Source organism: Prionailurus bengalensis, chromosome B1, assembly GCF_016509475.1.
Source record: "Prionailurus bengalensis isolate Pbe53 chromosome B1, Fcat_Pben_1.1_paternal_pri, whole genome shotgun sequence".
Lineage (NCBI taxonomy): Eukaryota > Metazoa > Chordata > Mammalia > Carnivora > Felidae > Prionailurus > Prionailurus bengalensis.
Window position 1 is genome coordinate 80,942,784 of NC_057344.1, and position 17,389 is coordinate 80,960,172.

The 17,389-nt window shown below is 39.9% G+C and overlaps 1 pseudogene; it reads right to left on the reverse strand.

Annotated features, from left to right (window-relative positions):
* Positions 1–7,699: 7,699 nt before the first annotated feature.
* On the reverse strand, positions 7,700–8,103 carry LOC122468945 (annotated as a pseudogene).
* Positions 8,104–17,389: the final 9,286 nt, after the last annotated feature.

Consider the following 17,389-nt stretch of genomic DNA (forward strand, 5'->3'; position numbering starts at 1 on the left):
GCATGATAACTAATTCACCCCCACTGAGGTCATAGGCCAAGCATTTGGTTCTTACAAGCATATTGAAATATTATTCACCTCTGCAAATATACCTGAATTGAAACTATATTTAAAGGAGTTTTCAAAAAGAGATAAATATTTTGAGCAGCTGGCCTCAGAAAGTTTGAGATGTCAGCAGTTCAACATGCTTGAAGTTTTTCACATTAAAAGACCTAAAACTAAGCTTTTCTTTAAAATGTTCCTTTTGTGTTATCAATTCCTCAAACCTAAGGGATTAACTTTCTCACTGAACATTCCTATTCTTTTTAATATCTCTAACACATGTACATAGTATGAAATCCAAGTACTGTCATAGGAACACTAAATTTCTTACCAATTCAGTATGCTTAAATATAAGAATAATAGTATCCCTCATATTCAATTTACAGTTTTAGTTAGGAAATCACTGGCCCTGTGGAATGGATGGATAGCTCAATCTTAACTCAAGACTGGTTATTTGGTTAGTCATCTCTCTCTCTCTCTCTCTCTCTCTTTTTTTAAAGTAATCTCTACACAGAATGTGGAGCTCAAACTCATGACCCTGATATCAAGAGTCATTTGCTCTACTATGGTTAGTCATCTTGTAAATCAAGATGCATAATAGATGCCTATCCTCTGAGCACACATTTGAAGTGTCTTTCTCTTAGGTACAGCAAACAGGAAGTGCATCTACACTCTCCCTAAGAAGTTCAGAGAAGGGAACAGTCACTTATTCTTTCATTGACCAATTTTTCCTAATAATAGCTCACAGTAGAATATGAAATGTTGGTGAGAACATGTTGGTTAGAAAATTGGAGAACTGGTTGAGTGTCACTTTCTGGCTATCTTTGGAGAGCATCTTCAAGGTGGGACAAAGGAAATGACTATATCTTAAACACTAAGTCTCCATCTTGGGCCTATAGGGATCAAGAGAATTATTAGAAAGAGATGACCAGAAAGAAAGCTCAAACTATTCTTCCAGACCTGATGTAATGTAAGAAATAAAACTGCAAAAACTTCAAAAATCAAGGAGAATTGATAGGGAAACTTCAGTGAAATGTTTTAGACCACAAGGGACTGAAGTGAGGAAAGAGGGAAAATTTCTGCAAAAGCCAATACATGCAGAGTAGAAACACCTATTTTGTGTGCAATTTTGCATTTTCCTTAGACACCCATATATGGTAATCCTGCCCTTCCCCTCCAGTGCTGTCTTGGACATTTATGTTCCCAGGATGACTGACTGGACCACAAATTAAGGTCTGCTTGACTTCAGTTATATCAATGTAAAGGAGAGTTTCTTTTTAACAGAAAGAAAAGATTTTGTGGGGATAGTAATTGCTGGAATGAAATTCTGGCTTGGCATCTGTTCCAGATTCACCTGCAGCTGTTACTTACCTACTTAGAGGCAGTTGGTGATATGGCAGAACACAAGATGTGTGAGACAAGGAGCTAGGAGAACTGAATCTCTCTATGCCATTCCCCCACCACCCCCAACTGAGTTTCAGTGGGGTCACACAATCATTCACTCTACATCAGCGTTCTCAGTTTTGCCTGTTCTTTAGAATCACCTAGCAGCTTAAAAAATGCTGACATTTAGGGGCATCTGGGTGGCTCAGTCGGTTAAGCCAGTTCGGCTTCCGAAGTCGGTCCGACTTCAGCTCAGGTCATGATCTCAGTTCATGAGTTTGAGCCCCGCGTTGGGCTCTGTGCTTACAGCTCAGAGCCTGGAGCCTGCTTCGGATTCTGTGTCTCCTTCTCTCTCTGACCCTGCTCCACTGCTGCTCTACCTCTCTCTGTCTCTCAAAAATTAAAAAAAAAATGCTGACATTCAATCTATGCCTTAGATCTCTAAGAATCTCTAAGAGTAATATCTAGGCATTAGTAGTTTGTAAAGCTCCCAAGGTAACTGAAATGTGCAGTTAACGCTGAGAACCATTGCCTAGAACCCTTGGAATTTTGCTTCGTTGCTGGTGGGAATTAGAAATGATGGCAAGTGAAGATAAGAAGAATAGAAACATCTGGGAAAAGACATGGCAGGGGCAGGGGAGAAAGAAGGGGTTACATTGTTTAAAGACTGATCATCATGTAGAAGACACACTTTTTAAAAAATATTGGAGTTAAGATATAATAAAATTAAAATTAAAGTTAAGGCATATTAAAATTATGTTTATAGTTTTACTCTTTAAAACAATTCAGAATAAATCCAATTGCCTTTTACTCAACAGCACTTTGAACAAAAGACATCTATCTATCTTCTACCCATATCCACATAACCCCTGCATTCCAATTAATGCTAACATTAATGCATCAATTCACAGTTATAAAGAGCTTTCATATTCATAATGTTCTTTGATCCCCACCAAGGCCTGCAAAGTAGGCATTAGTTTATTATTTCTATTTTACAGATCACAAATGTGAGGTTCAGAGAAGTTAATACTTAACCAAAACCACACCAGTAAATGCCAGAGTCATGACTTGAACTTTGGACTCTAAATGGGTGCCCTTTTCACCATATTTGTATGGACTCTGTACTTTTGCTAATTCATCCAAGATGTCATTGGTGTTTTTATTTTCTTTCAGTTTTTTTTTATAGCAGCTTTATTGAGATATAATTCACATACCATGAAAATCACCTTTTCAAAGTATACACTTCAGGGGTTTTTAGTATATTCACAGAATTGTGCAACTCTAGAAACAATATAATTTTAGAACATTGTCATCATTCCAAAAAGAAACCCTATATCCACTGCTACCCTCCATTACCTCTTCCCTCCAGCACCTAGAAAAATGTAGTATATCGTACAGTGGAATATCATTCAGCAGTAAAAGTAAGTATCAACATATACTACAACATGAATGAAACTTGAAACATTGTGGAAAGTGAAAGAACCCAGTTACAAAAGACCATCTATTGTGCAATTCCATTTACATGGAATGCCCAGAGTAAGCAAATCTATGGAGCCATTAGCTTTTCAAAAAAACTATAATAAAACACACATAACATAAAATTTGTCATCTTAACCATTTTTAAGATGGATAATAAAAATAAAACCCATTTTACTGGGGCATCTTGATGGCTCAGTTGGTTAAGCATCTGACTTTGGCTCAGGTCATGATCTCACGGTTCGTGAATTCGGGCCCCAAGTCGAGCTCTGTGCTGAAAGCCTGGAGCCTGCTTCAGACTCTGTGTCTCTCTCTTCTGTGTTCCTCCTCCACACATGCTCTGTCTCAAAAATAAACATTACAAATTTTTTTAAAAAACCATTCATGTTGTTGTTCCCCCATTACCACTATCTATCTCCAGAACTTTTTCATCATCCCAAACTAAAACTCTGTTCCCACTGAAACATAGCTTCCCATTTCCCCGCCCCACCCCGCCCCCCCAACTCCTGGCAACCAGCCTTCTACTTTTTGTCTCCGTGAATGTGACCACTCTAGGTATCTCACATAAGTGGAATTACACAGTATTTGTCCTTTTGTGTTTGGCTTATTTCACTTAGCATGGTGTCTCCAAGGATCATTCATGCTGCCTGTGTCAGAATTTCCTTCCTTTTAAAGGCTGAATAATATTTCACTGTATGTACGTACCACCTCTTGTGTATCATTCATTTGTCCATGGACATGGGTTGCTTTCACCTTTTGGCTATTGTGAATAATGCTGCTATGAACAAGAGTACACAAATACCACAAGTATCTCTGGTCCTGCCTTCAGATCTTTTGGGTATATATCCTGAAGTGAAATTGCTGGGTCATATAGTAATTCTGTGTTTAGTTTTTTTAAGGAACCACAGTACTATTGTCACTAGCCTTTGTAAGTAGTCACAGGAGCTTAGTAAATGAACGCTTCCATCCTATCTATGATTTACCTGGAGGCAGGCCAAACCTGCCTGACAGTAGTTTAATTCCAGGCTCTCAAACAGTGATCTTAGAAAGAAGCAACATGTCCTTGCCCCCCACTAGTGCTGTTTTTCATAAACAATCAAATTAGTGAAATGTCTTATTTTTAAAAATTGAGTGACTAAAAGTGATAACATTCTCAGTTTATTAGCATGTCAACTTAAGGAAAAAATTTTAAGTATTACTTCACTTTTAATAATCTTGTGAATCAAAGTTTTCCCCATGCTTGGGTAAGAGCCCACCCATGAATGTTCTGAGGAAAAGCCCGTTTATGAATGGGTAGCTTTTGCGTGTGGCCCAAACAGTATGTTATACACTGAATTTTAGTCAGAGAGGATTCAATTTGCATCCCCTAATGGTTTAGTTATAGTCATGCCTCAAGGCATAGGAATAGACTGGATTTTGTATCACTTTATTTTTCTGACTCATGAAGGGAAAGGCGGATTGACGCAGTTTCTGATTTGGAAAGAAGGAGAGAAGTACTATCCATTTTCCCTTACCCTCCAGTGATTTTCTTTTTTTTCCCTCCTAAATGTCACACTCTGAAAAAAAAAAAAAAGATATTCATAGCCTTAAATTCCTCAATTTATTACTAGCATTTTCTTTGGAGATGTAACAGATAGAAACCACCAGATGAGCCAATCACTATCAACGCCCTGTGGGGAGGTCACTGGGCAATATAAATAATCTTCTTGTGTTGGGAAATATACTTCAAGACCGGCCCTTAAAATGGGTGTCCTTTTAATAAGGCAGTGAATGTTTTCCATGAAAAGTCATCTCCTTCTCAATGAAACTCATACTAAGCCACTTCAGAATTAATTCATCTCTCAAATTCCAAGCCAACAAAACTAAGAATTGTTAGTAATTTTTGTTTAAGCTTGCCTCCATTCCCTACTTTGTGGAACATTCATTTTTTCACTAAAGAGAAATCAGCCTGACCCTCCCGTCCAGTTATGTACAACGATGTGTGTGTTCTTGAGAGTGATGTGTTAGAAAACACCAGAGAAAACATGTGTTGCATTATCCTTTTAGGTGGAGAAAACCCATTTGTCCACACTGATGGAAGGCCAGCAAGAACTTCTTTCTGCTCATTACTAACTGAGACCGCATTGTATAAATTGACTGTATCAAAGTGACGGCCAGCCCCTGGTGCTACCACATTTGTGTTAACTTCAAAGCCATCATCAGAATGACTGAACCATGAGCCTTAGAGCTCTGCTGGCTACAGGCAAGAGCCCTGACTTCCCTCTTGAATGCACTCACATCCTCTTCACCTTGCCTGTCCAAGGACCCACCAGAAATAATCCCATCACAGTCTCCATTCCTGCTTACTTCAGCAACCTCAAGAAGGTCAAGACTCTTAGGTCGTGTCTCTTTATTCCAATAAAGACTCCTCCCCTAAGGCTCTGTTGATTCCACAATAATCTGACTCAGTCTTTCTTCCCTCTTCAACCACAGTCCCTTCCATTGTTCCCTCTGTAAGTCACATCTGTAATCAACAAAATCTCCTATATCCTCAAACACATCCTGTTATAACTCTAACTTGTCTCTCCCTTGAGGATACAATTTCCCCGCTGGCCCCCTTAAGTAGTGACTCTTTTAGTCTCCTACAACTGTGCCCAGAAGTGATAGCTGTCCTCTGTGTCCCTCATGGCCACTTTCAGACCATGCTTTTTCATCTTCCCTACACCTGCCAAATCCTTCAAAGCCCATGCCTTTTGTCAATTCTATGGACTATCCCTCCATGTTGCAGCCAACCATAGCCCTCAAGGTACCTCTTCATCAGTCCTTAAAGATCACAGCTCTTGGCTCACAGTCAATCTCTCCAGCCATGTCATTATCACTGAGATGATCCTTCCATTTATGTGAGTTCTCAGGCCCCTGACCTCTCTCACCACATACTCCCAAAGTCATCTAGACCTTGTCATCAACTTTTCTATAACTAATTTTCAAGATCTTTTCTTTCTAAATCCACTTCACTCCCTCTAATATCCTGACACCAAAGATTCTTCAACGCCACCAGAACCTTCAGATTCATGGGTTGGACCACCTTTCACTTAGCCTTATTCCCCTTGTGTTTTTACTTGCCTCCTGATGCAGCTTAGACTCAATTCTCCTTCATTACAATTATTTATTGTGGGGTGCCTGGGTGGCTCAGTTGGTTAAGCATCTGACTCTTGATCTCAGCTCAGGTCATGATCTTGAGCTTTGTGAGACTGAACTCCACATTGGACTTTCTGCTTACAGCATGGAGTCTGCTTGGTATTCTCTCTCTCTCTCTCTCTCTCTCTCTCTCTCTCTCTCTCCCTTTCTCTGCCCCTATCCACTTTTGAGTGTGTGTGTGTGCACACCTGCTCTCTCTCTCTCTCTCTCTCTCTCTCTCTCTCTCTCAAAAATCTCTTTTCTTGTACATACCTTCAAATCTCTTGCTCTGCTTTCTTTAAGTAGTGGTTATGTGAAAAATTCCTACTTGGTTAAACCCAATCTCACCCCTCTTCTCCTGGTCTTACTGTAAATTCATCCCACTAATCTCAATGTGCACTCAGTACTACTCTGTAATCCCACCTCACTTCCCTGATCCAATCATGCTTAGTTCTTTCTAGATCATTATTTCTCACCTCATTCCTCTTTCCTTACCATGCCTTTCCTCAACTCCCTGTTGATGATCTTGATTCTTATTTCATTGAGAAAATAGAAACAATCAGAAAGTATTTCCCATTTGCTTCTCTAACCAAATTTATAAAACTACCTGTATCGGTGACCTCCTACTATGCTTTCTTTACTGTTGTGAGAAAAAATCCTGTCACTTATTCCATTTAGGCATTTATTCCAATTGCCTATTCCATTAGGCAATTCCATTTCCATTCTTTCTTTCTTTGAAGAAACTTACTCATGGAGTGGTCTCCTGCATCATTGACTTTTTTCCTTTTTACAGGATCATTCCCATCAGTGTACAAACATGTTAGTAACATTGTCCAAATTGAAAACAGAAATAAACCTCTTTTGATTCAGCCCCATTCAAACTCTGTTTGGTTACAGGCTCATTCTTTTCTCCTCTTTATAGCAAAATTCTTAGACAAAGGAGTCTGTTCTCACTGTCTCTACTTCCTCTTTTTCCCATTCTTTCCTAGTCCACTTTAATCAGACTTTTGTCTCCACCATTTTGGTAAGCTTATCTTGTCAAGGTCACTAATGAGCTCTGTGTCTCAAAGTCCTCCTCTTACCTGTCTTACCTATCAGACATAGAAAACTACTCCCTCCTTTAAATCCTTTCCTCATTTGGTCTGTGGGACTTCATCCTTTCTTGATTCTGTTTCTAACTCTTAGGCTCCTTTGCTGATTCCTTTTTACCTTTGAGACCTCTTCAGATCTTTTCTCTATTATATTCATTTTATGAAAACTTTATCCAACGCCATAGCTTTATCTGTTTAATTTTTTTTGACTCATAAAACTCCATTTATTGACCTCCAAATCTAATAAAACTTAGAGCTCTGCACAAGTGTTTTAATTTTTTTTTTTTATTTCAACGTTTATTTATTTTTGGGACAGAGAAAGACAGAGCATGAATGGGGGAGGGGCAGAGAGAGGGAGACACAGAATCGGAAACAGGCTCCAGGCTCTGAGCCATCAGCCCAGAGCCTGACGTGGGGCTCGAACTCACGGACCACAAGATCGTGACCTGGCTGAAGTCGGACGCCCAACCAACTGCGCCACCCAGGCGCCCCCTCTGCACAAGTGTTTTAAGAGGACTTTGATCTTTTTCCCAATGTTCTTCTCACTGAAGTCAGCTCATTTTTGTTTCTGTACCTTCTGTATCCTTTTTCTGAGATGCTAAAAGGACTTCCCACTCCCGTTTCCTCTGCAGCCTCTCAGCATTTGTGATCTTCATGGAATGCAGAGGGAAAAATCCAGAAAGACCCAAAAGCTACCCTACAGGCTTACAGAGATGGGCTCCACAGGCATTTCAATCCCAGATCCGGTCCAGGTTGAGAGCAACGATTCTCTCTCCATGACTGTTGGGCAGTGGAAATAGGAATCCAGCTGCTCCATGAAACAGCCATCCCTGTTGTGAATGGTCACAATGTGGTAGAAAAGCTGGTTGGTATAGCCACACAGTGCAAGGCAGATGGATAAGTGGACCCCATGGTAGGCCTTGCAGAGGACAGTAGTGAGCTGGACCATGGTGTAGCTGGCATGCACCACCAGCACGCATCAGCTTTATGGCCTCTGGCTGGGTGGGGAGGAATGTGGAAAAGCCTAGCCCCATAGCTTTAAATACTATCTATTGAGCTTCCTAAATTTGTATCTTCAATCCCTTTCTTTCCTCTGGATTCCAGATCCATATAACCAACTGCATACTGAAACTCCTCACCGGATGTCTAATAGAATTTCAAACTGAATGTGAAAAAAAATTTCTTGATTTTAGCTATCCCTTCACCCTCCCCAACCCCTGAATCTGTTCCTTCTTACAAAATGGCAACTCCAGGCTTCTAGCCACTCAACCCAAAATGTTGGAGTCCATCTTAAATACTTTCTTTCTATCACATTCCACGTCTGACCTCCAATTCTGTTGACTCTGATATTTCCAAAAACTTTACTACTTTTTACTATCTCCACTGATATCATCAACTTCTGCTTGATGACGGCCAGTGGCTTCCTAATGACTTCCTAACTGGCCTCTCTGTTGCTTCCCTTGATTCCCTACATCCTATTCCCTTACTTTTATGCTTGTGTTTATTGCCTTACTTTAATGAGATGTTTCCCAGAAATATTACCAATGATGACAGGAATTGCCAGTGTTTGCATTTCAAAGAATTATTTAATCAAAACCCAGAAAATACATATTGAGCACCTACTATGTGCCAGACATTGTTCTAGGTGCTGGGGAAATAACATTGAGCAAAACAAAACAAAACAAATACTCTACCTTAGAAGAAGAGACTAAATAAACAAGACAAATAAGTAAAATATATAGCATGTGATATAATGTTAAGTGTTAAAAGGAAAAAAGTAAATTAAGGAAAGAAGATACAAAGTATCAGGGTTAAAGAAATTAAAACTTTAAATAGAGTGGCTGTGGAGGCACCTGGGTGGCTCAGTCTGTTAAGCAGCCAACCTCGGCTCAGGTCATGATCTAGCGGTTCTGGTTCATGGGTTTGAGCCTTGCATCGGGCTCTGTGCTGACAGTGCAGAGACTGCTTGGGATTCTCTCTCTCCCCTTCCTGCACTCAATTCTCTCTTTCAAAATAAATAAACTTAAATAAATAAATAAATAGCATGGCTGTGGAATACCTGAAAAAAATTTTTTTGAAGGATGTGACGGAGCCAGGCAAGAGAGAAGTCATACTCAAAGGTCAAGAAAGCATAGATGGCATGTTCTGGGACTGGTAAGGAGGTACCGTGGCTGCTGCAGAAAGAACAAGGGGGAGAATAGGAGGTGATGGTTTGAGGGAACAAGGAGCAGATTAGAAGGGCCTCACAGGTAACAGTGAACAAATTGCCATTTGCTGTAAGTGGTGGGAAGCCATTGGAGGGTTTTGAGCAGATAAATGACATGACATGACTTAAGTTTTTCAGGATAATTCTGGCCACTGTGCTGAGAATAGACTGTAGAAGTAAGAGCAGCAGAGAGCAAGGGTGTTCATAATCCAGATAAGAGATGAGTGGTTTGGGTGGGAGAGATGGTAAAATCAGGTGATGAAAAGTGTTCTTATCCTAGATATAGACATATTTTTAAATTTGTTTATTTATTCTTGAGAGATTGAGAGAGAGAGCACATGCGAGTGTGCACATAAGCAGGGGAGGAGCAGAGAGAGAGAGGGAGAGAATCCCAAGCAGGCTCTGCACTGACAATGTGGAGCCACTGTGGGGCTTGAACCCATGAGCCGTGAGATCATGACCTGAGGTGACACCAAGAGTCAGTTGCTTAGGGCGCCTGGGTGGCTCCTTCGGTTGAGCACCCGACTTCAGCTCAGGTCATGATTTCATGGTTCCTGAGTTCGAGCCCTGCGTTGGGCTCTGTGCTGACAGCTCAGAGCCTGGAGCCTGCTTCACATTCTATGTCTCCCTCTTTCTACACCCCCCCCCCCAGGTTATGCTCTGTCTCTCTTTCTCAAAAATAAATAAACATTAAAAAATTTTTAATAAGAGTCAGTTGCTTAACCAACTGAGCCATCCAATTGCCCCAACATCTAGATATATTTTAAAGGTAGAGCTGCTAGGTGTTGCAAATGAATTCGTGTGAGTAACTAGGAAAATAAAGCAGTCAAAGATGACATCAAAGTGACTGGCCTGAGATACTGGGGGAAAGAGATTGCCAGAAACTGAGGTGGTGAAGGCTGTAGAAGAGAAAGTGACTTTAAGGGGAATATCAGGAACTCAATCCTATTATACAAGGATCCAATTCAAATGTCAAGGAACAGTTGGATATGTGATACTGGATGAAAGAGTTTAGAACACTAAGTCCAGATTGTTATAAAAACATTTTAAATCATTATTTGTAATAGAAGAAAAGGTTGGAAGTAGCCTGTATTAGTCATAATCGTCTAGAGATTTTAAGCAGGACTAAATTATTCCAGGGAAGAGAGAAGAATGAAGTCAGGAATTTTTTTCAGGAAATCTGGAAATACAGGACTCACAGAGAAGCACCTTCATTTTCTTGATGAAGTAGGACTCAAGTAAAGTGCTGAGAATGGGAGGAGAAAAGAAGGTTCAGGAAGGGTTTGGGAAAGTACTAAAAGTTGGATTGATCACTAATAAGTTTTCTCTGAGCCTGCTCATGATTTGTCAAATGAACGTACGGTATTTCATTTTGTTTTCCTGTCTTAGTGCAGCTCTACAGGCGTATAAAGTAGTTCTGTTTAAAAGCTCTTTCAGGAACATAGTTACATCATAGTTGCCAATAGGAGATTAAGCAAAGATTCAACTCTGAGTTTGTAAAATGCAGGTTTTCAGCTCACCCCAGTGATCCTGACTCACTGGGTCTAGGATGAGGTCTAGGAATATTTAACAAATACCATAGGTGATTTTGCACACTTCGATAAACGCTGCTCTGAGTTGCTTGCAGATGGGAACTATTGATAGAGACAAGATAGTTAGAGGTGCTCTTGATTGGTGACAGACGCCATTGCCACTTGAAGCGCAGGCTTTGTTCAAGTATCAGAGAGAGAAAAAGTTCCATTATAACAAAATACTGAAGATCTACATTACTTTAGAATGCCCCTCTTTATTCTAGAGTCAATCACCCTTAAAGAAAATGTAGTTCAAGGCCCACTGGCTACCTAACAGCCGGGGAAAAAGTAGACATTTCTGGTCTTGTGCTGTAATTCTTAATGAAGAGGAGAAATAGCAATTCTCTCCAGAAAATTTCCTGGGGTTCAGCTCAAAAACTCCTGTCTTTGAATCTTCTACAAGTTTTGAAACAATAACCTGGCCCTCGAATACCTTGCCAAGATGATGTATCCAAGAGAAACTTAGAAAAGATTAATTTTTCCTAGAGCTAAGTGTTAACTTTTGACTATATATATTTGGCAATATGTGAGATGGCTCATATGGCATTTTTACTGTGCAAATACCAAGCAGATCAACTTCATGTGATAGCTGCAGATTTTTTTCTTTAAAATTTTTTTTTTAATGTTTATTTATTTTTGAGACAGAGAGAGAGAGAGACACACACAGAGTGCAAGCGGGGGAGGGTCAGAGAGAGAGGGAAACACAGAATCTGAAGCAGGCTCCAGGCTCTGAGCTGTCAGCACAGAGGGGCTCGAAGTGGGACTCGAAGTCAGGAACCGCGAGATCATGACCTGAGCCGAAGTCGGATGCTTAGCCGACTGAGCCACCCAGGTGCCCCCAGATTTTTTTCTTAATAAGGCTGATTTCATTAGAAAGGAGTTTGTTAGTTTTTTTTTTGTTTTTCGTTTTTGCCTTAGAAGATTGTTTAATCAAGGTGTAACTGTATTAACATTAAGGAAGAGTTTCAACCATTTAAATAAAATCACTATGGCAGCATGTACTTGGCATATTTTTCTAAAAATTTAAAAATTTCTCTTTATTACTAGCAACCACTTAAAAACTCTTAACTATTCAGCTCAATTAAATTAATCCCATGAAATAAAATGTGCAATAGAGATGATATCTGAAATCATTTTTATTCATGGTTAGAGACTATGAAGATTCTTTTGACAAGCCCTTAAAAATCTTGTGGGTGATGTTGAAAACTTCAATGTACAAGCACTGATTCAATTTGGGGGGGCACCCTCCTCATTTGATAAGAGTCAATTCTACACAGAGAACATGAGAATAGCAAACCCCCAAGCTATACAAAGGCTGCTAGAGTTTTCACATGCTCATTACCGGAATTTTCTAATGCTGAACAACTAAGGAATATGAATATGCAAAGCTCATAGACTCTGATCAGCATCTGCCTCTTTCAGCGGCTTCTTCTGAAAAGGAAGTCATTGTGCCTCTGGCTTTCTGAGCTCTGTGTTCTGAATCCCCAAAGCAAGAGGGAGAAGAGAGGAGAGGGGGTGGATTTGTTTGTTTGTTTTTATAGCAAACACTGAATTTGCCTTTTACAGAGCATGTGTTTTCAGATAAATACCAGAATATAGCCAGTGACTCTCATGCATTTGCCTACCAGGATGAGTGCACATGGCTGTCCCAGAGCGAAATGAGAGAAATCACAACAGCTTGACATCTTGAATTGTCTTCAATCACCTGCAAATTTTTGCAGTTTTCTTCTCTCCCTCTGTTTCTGATTTTTTTCATCCCCCCAAAATTAAAAAAAAAACCCACAAAGACGTAATAATGTGCATTTTTGTGTTTCCATGATTATCTTTATGTTCAAGTTAAAAAAAAACAAAACAAAACACTTTCTGAGACTTAGAGCTTGCTTGTCCATCCATAGAAACATTAATTTTGTAGAAGAATGATTAATCCATAAAGGAAGATCTTCTCAATCTATCAGCATACTTTATATTTTACCTCGTGGCTGATCCACTGCCTTGTCTCCATTATTCTCCATCTGTGATCTCATTCCCTTTTCTCCCTGCCAAACAGCAACCAAACTATCTTGGGCCAACAGTACCACCTACTGGTCATGGTAGTAAATTGTCTAATAAAACTGCTTTAGTATACGCACAAACCATATTCTCCCTTGAAACTGTTATTTCTGTACTTGAAACTTGTAAGTTGTTTTGGAAATTTCTCTTCAATTGCAAATTACATACATCCATGCTATTAGAGTCACCAAAAGTAGCCCCGACACCACTCATCGCTTTATTTTTTTTAAATGTTTGTTTATTTTTGAGAGAGAGAGCAAGAGAACAACCCAGCCTGAGTGCAAGCAAGCGGGGGAGGGTCAGAGAGAGAGGGAGACACAGAATCTGAAGCAGACTCCAGGCTCTGAGCTGTCAGCACAGAACCCTATGTAGGGCTCGAATCCATAAACAGTGAGATCATGATCTGAGCTACAGTTGGACACTTAACCGACTGAGCCACCCAGGTGTCCCTATCATTTTAAATCACATCCCCAAATATCTCTGTCCATTCCTTTGTATGACCCAATCTCACATCCTTCCCAAAACATAGACTCTCCCACTGTGCCCTCTGGAACTCACAGACATCAGCAAAATTTCCTATATCTTCAGGGTCCTCTCCACCTTACTGCCACTTCTTTATTCTAAGTGAAACCCATTCTTATAGTTGTGAGTGTTCACTGCCAATTCCAGATTCTGCCCCCCTTCTCTGCCACCTGCCTTCTCCCTAAACATTCCTGCTTCCTTTGAAGCTCAGTTGTTGGTTATCCTCTTCTCCATGTATCAATATATAGACTTCATCGTCTCTTCTCATCATTCCTTGAAGATTCTCATCCTTGGCCCACTGTCATCTCTCTCACAGTAGTCTTCTCCCAATTTCTTGGTGATTTAAAATCATTGCAATAATCTCACCTTTCAGGCTCTTGATGTCCTCCTCCCATGACCTTATCCTGCCTATCAATTCAGCCACCTGCTCTTATGGTCACACTCTAGATGTTATCACTACTGGTAACTGTGTCCTCCTTCATAATATCAATTTCAGACACCATACACTCCCACCACTACGTCTTATCTCTCCATCTCACTGTAATCATTTTTTTAGCCCCAGAAGAAACACCTCTCTATTGACCTTAGCATTTGTCTCTCACTTTCGCATGTCCTAATTTATCTCATTCATCAATTAAGACTCAGTGGCTCAACATCATAATCATTACCTTATACATGTCCCAATTCCCTTGTTCTCTCCCATTACTTGTTTTTAGCCCAGTCCAAACTCCCACTCCACTCCCTTCTGTCCCTGAACTGTAGAAGGTGGCTGAAAGAAAATACACTTATGCTAACAGATCTTGCTTCAGTTCCTATTAATATCAAGTGGACCCTTAAACTGTTGCCAGGAGACTCTACTGCCTTTAAATCATCCTCTTCCTCTCTTCTTCTTCTAAAAACTATTTTGTACCTTTATTCTTTCCTCAAATATGCAGCACTTCATCCTTTATTCTCATTCTTACTTTTAATGATCTTGCTCTTCATTTTATCTAAACTTGACAATGCCTAAGGATTCCATCCTCAGATCTCTTTATCATCCACTCTTCACATGATCTCACTCAGTCCTCTAACTTTTAAGTGCTAACTATCAATAGACTATTCCAAATTTCTATTGACAGTTCGGATCTCTCCTCTGACCTTGGTATTCATGTAATCAACCCCCTACTTGGTATTATTATATGGAAGTCTAACAGGCATCTTAAATATAGGATTTAAATATCCCAAACTGAATTTATGGTCCCACCCTTCAAATATGTTTCTTTGCCTGTTTTTGCTTATAGCAATAAATGGCACTCCCATTCTTCCAGTTTCTTGAGCCCAACATCTTGAATCATTCTTTTGTTACTTTTGTTAAAGAAAAAAATACAAAAAAAAATTTTTTTTAAATACAAAAAAGTAGATTGAACCTTAATTCCTCTTATTTCATTCATGCTCCATATCCATCAACAAATCCTATTTGTTCTACTTTCAAAGAATATACAGACCACTTTTCAGCATCCCCACCATTATTACTCTCATCCATCTACCACTAGTACTGCAAGAACGTCCTAACTGCCCACTAACTTCTGCCTTTCCCTCTATATTTTCAACACAATTGCAGTCATTCTTCTGGAATTCATGTAAGATCATACACTTATAATGCATTTAATCTGCTCAAAACTGCCTTAGAGGAAATTCCAAAGTTTTTAGTATGGCTGTGTCCTACATCATCTGACCCATTACTGTGTCTTACCACATCCTCACTCAAATCTTCTTTCTCCAGCCTGGTCTTCTTTCTCCTATAACTCACTGCCCATACTCTGGTCTCAGGACCTTTGCACTTCCTTTTACTCTGCCTAGAAAGTCATTCCTTTCCAACAAGTTTTTCCCTGGCCATCCTACATACGAGCATCTTCCTCCTCTCACCCCCATCACTTATATCTCCTGTTTTGCTTTATTTTTCTTCATGTTTCTCATCTCCATTGACAATACTTGTTTTTATACTTTTCCCCACAAGAATATAAACTCCATGAGAGCAAGGACTTTGTTTTATCTATTGGTTTTTACCTAGTGTTTTGGATACGGCTCAGTGCATAATGGGAACTAAATAAATATTGCCATCCAAATCTTTTTTTCTTTCTCTAACTCTTGCAATTTCACCTCTCATCTCCTGGTATTCTTTCATTGCTTTTCTTAACATGTACTTGCCTAACATTTCCCAAAGTCACATAATCTAGGGGGAAAACAACGAGGACAATGACAGCAACAACACCCTCGGGACCCAAGTACACCATCAATGTGCAAAGCAGCTGAGTGTAGAAGTACAGGTCCGGTGGAGTGCGTCTGTCCCACCCCAAACTATTCACATTCAAACTTTAAGAGGCAAAAAAATTCGTCGCTAAGACCACGTTGGCTAGTGGGCCATGCATTTGCCATTCTTGTCCTGGCAGTGCCATGTAACTCTTGCAGTAAAGAAAATGAACTCCATAAATTTTGGAATGAAATTTGACGACATGCAAATACACACTAGTCATTTTCAGAATTTCATGTTGCCCTCCAACACTTCATTTACCTTAAATTAAACCCACTTTTCCTCAGGCTCTAGCATTTGAAGTGTTTTGTTTAAGTTTTCACTATTGGCATTTTGACTGATTTTATAAAATTACTTTTCTACTATTTTTTTGTGAATTTTAGTATTTAGCACACAGTATCTCATAGACCCTTTAAAAGGCCTCAGACCCCCAAACGCAACCAATATAGTGACTCTTCTCATAGAAGGCAGGTGGGACTAATGAATTGTGATCAGTGTCTATTTTTCCTAAACAAAGTAGACCAAAATCAGTGTGCCACTTTCCAGAAGATAGGCCACACAGAAAGAAAACGGATCGTGTTTGCAAATCCTCTACTTAAAGATCCTTTATTTAAGAATTGTGCTTGTTTCTTTCTTGCTTGCTTGTTTCCATAAATGGATAGAGAAACGGTTGCCCCTCAGTATCCCCAGACAAGGGAAGAGCTGTGTTGAATGCTCACATAGGGCTGTAATCTCTGCTGTAGTTAACTAGAATGAACCAGAAACCAACCCTTTGACCCTACCTTTTTATGCTCATCTCTGAATCATCACCCAGTTATGAAAACAAGTATTGAGTCACTCTCTGCTGTTTCTGCAAAGGCTGAGTCTTGTCTGGACCCTGCAGTATTTCCACAAGGGGAGAATTCTAACACCAGGCTGAGGGCGGGCTCAGGGTGCATACTATCTGCTTATTCCTCAGCATTGCCTCTTGATAGGGAATAAAGGGCAGGGCTTTCATTGCCCAGGAATTTCTGCTTTACTGGAAGTTTTAAAAATCATGCATATTCCACCCCGCCTTCCTCATTTTTAGTAGTACTTGCTGGATCCCCAAAAATGCCTATGTACGTGTTTCAGCCTCTGACTGTTAACAGTTTAGAAAACGAGTTCCAAGCAGCTGGCTAATGGATGAAACTTTGAAACACAATCCAGGTATAAATTGAGAATATTTCTTTTTCTCACATAGGACCAAATTCGACACAGGAATGTTCTGGTCAGGCGGGGTCACTGCAAATGAAGGAGAGGGGAGTCAATCCCTTATCCATATGTCATGGGTGCAGGAAGCCCTTCAGATAACCAGGACTTCTGAAACACATGAGTTTTTCCCTTCAAGACAATGATTTAATATCGGAGACAAAGACATTTAGCAGAATGAACCAGATAGCACTCAAGAGTGGGTGCTGGAGAGAGCTAGACAAGCATGTCAATCTTAAATGGACGCTAAAAAAAGTAGAATTCAGATGCTTAGTCCTGAATAAGGAAGCTGGCCCCGCTGTGTGAAATACGTTGGCAGTGAAACTTCACCTTGGCTCTTGCTCCTGCACTCAGCTGTAAGACTTTCTACTTC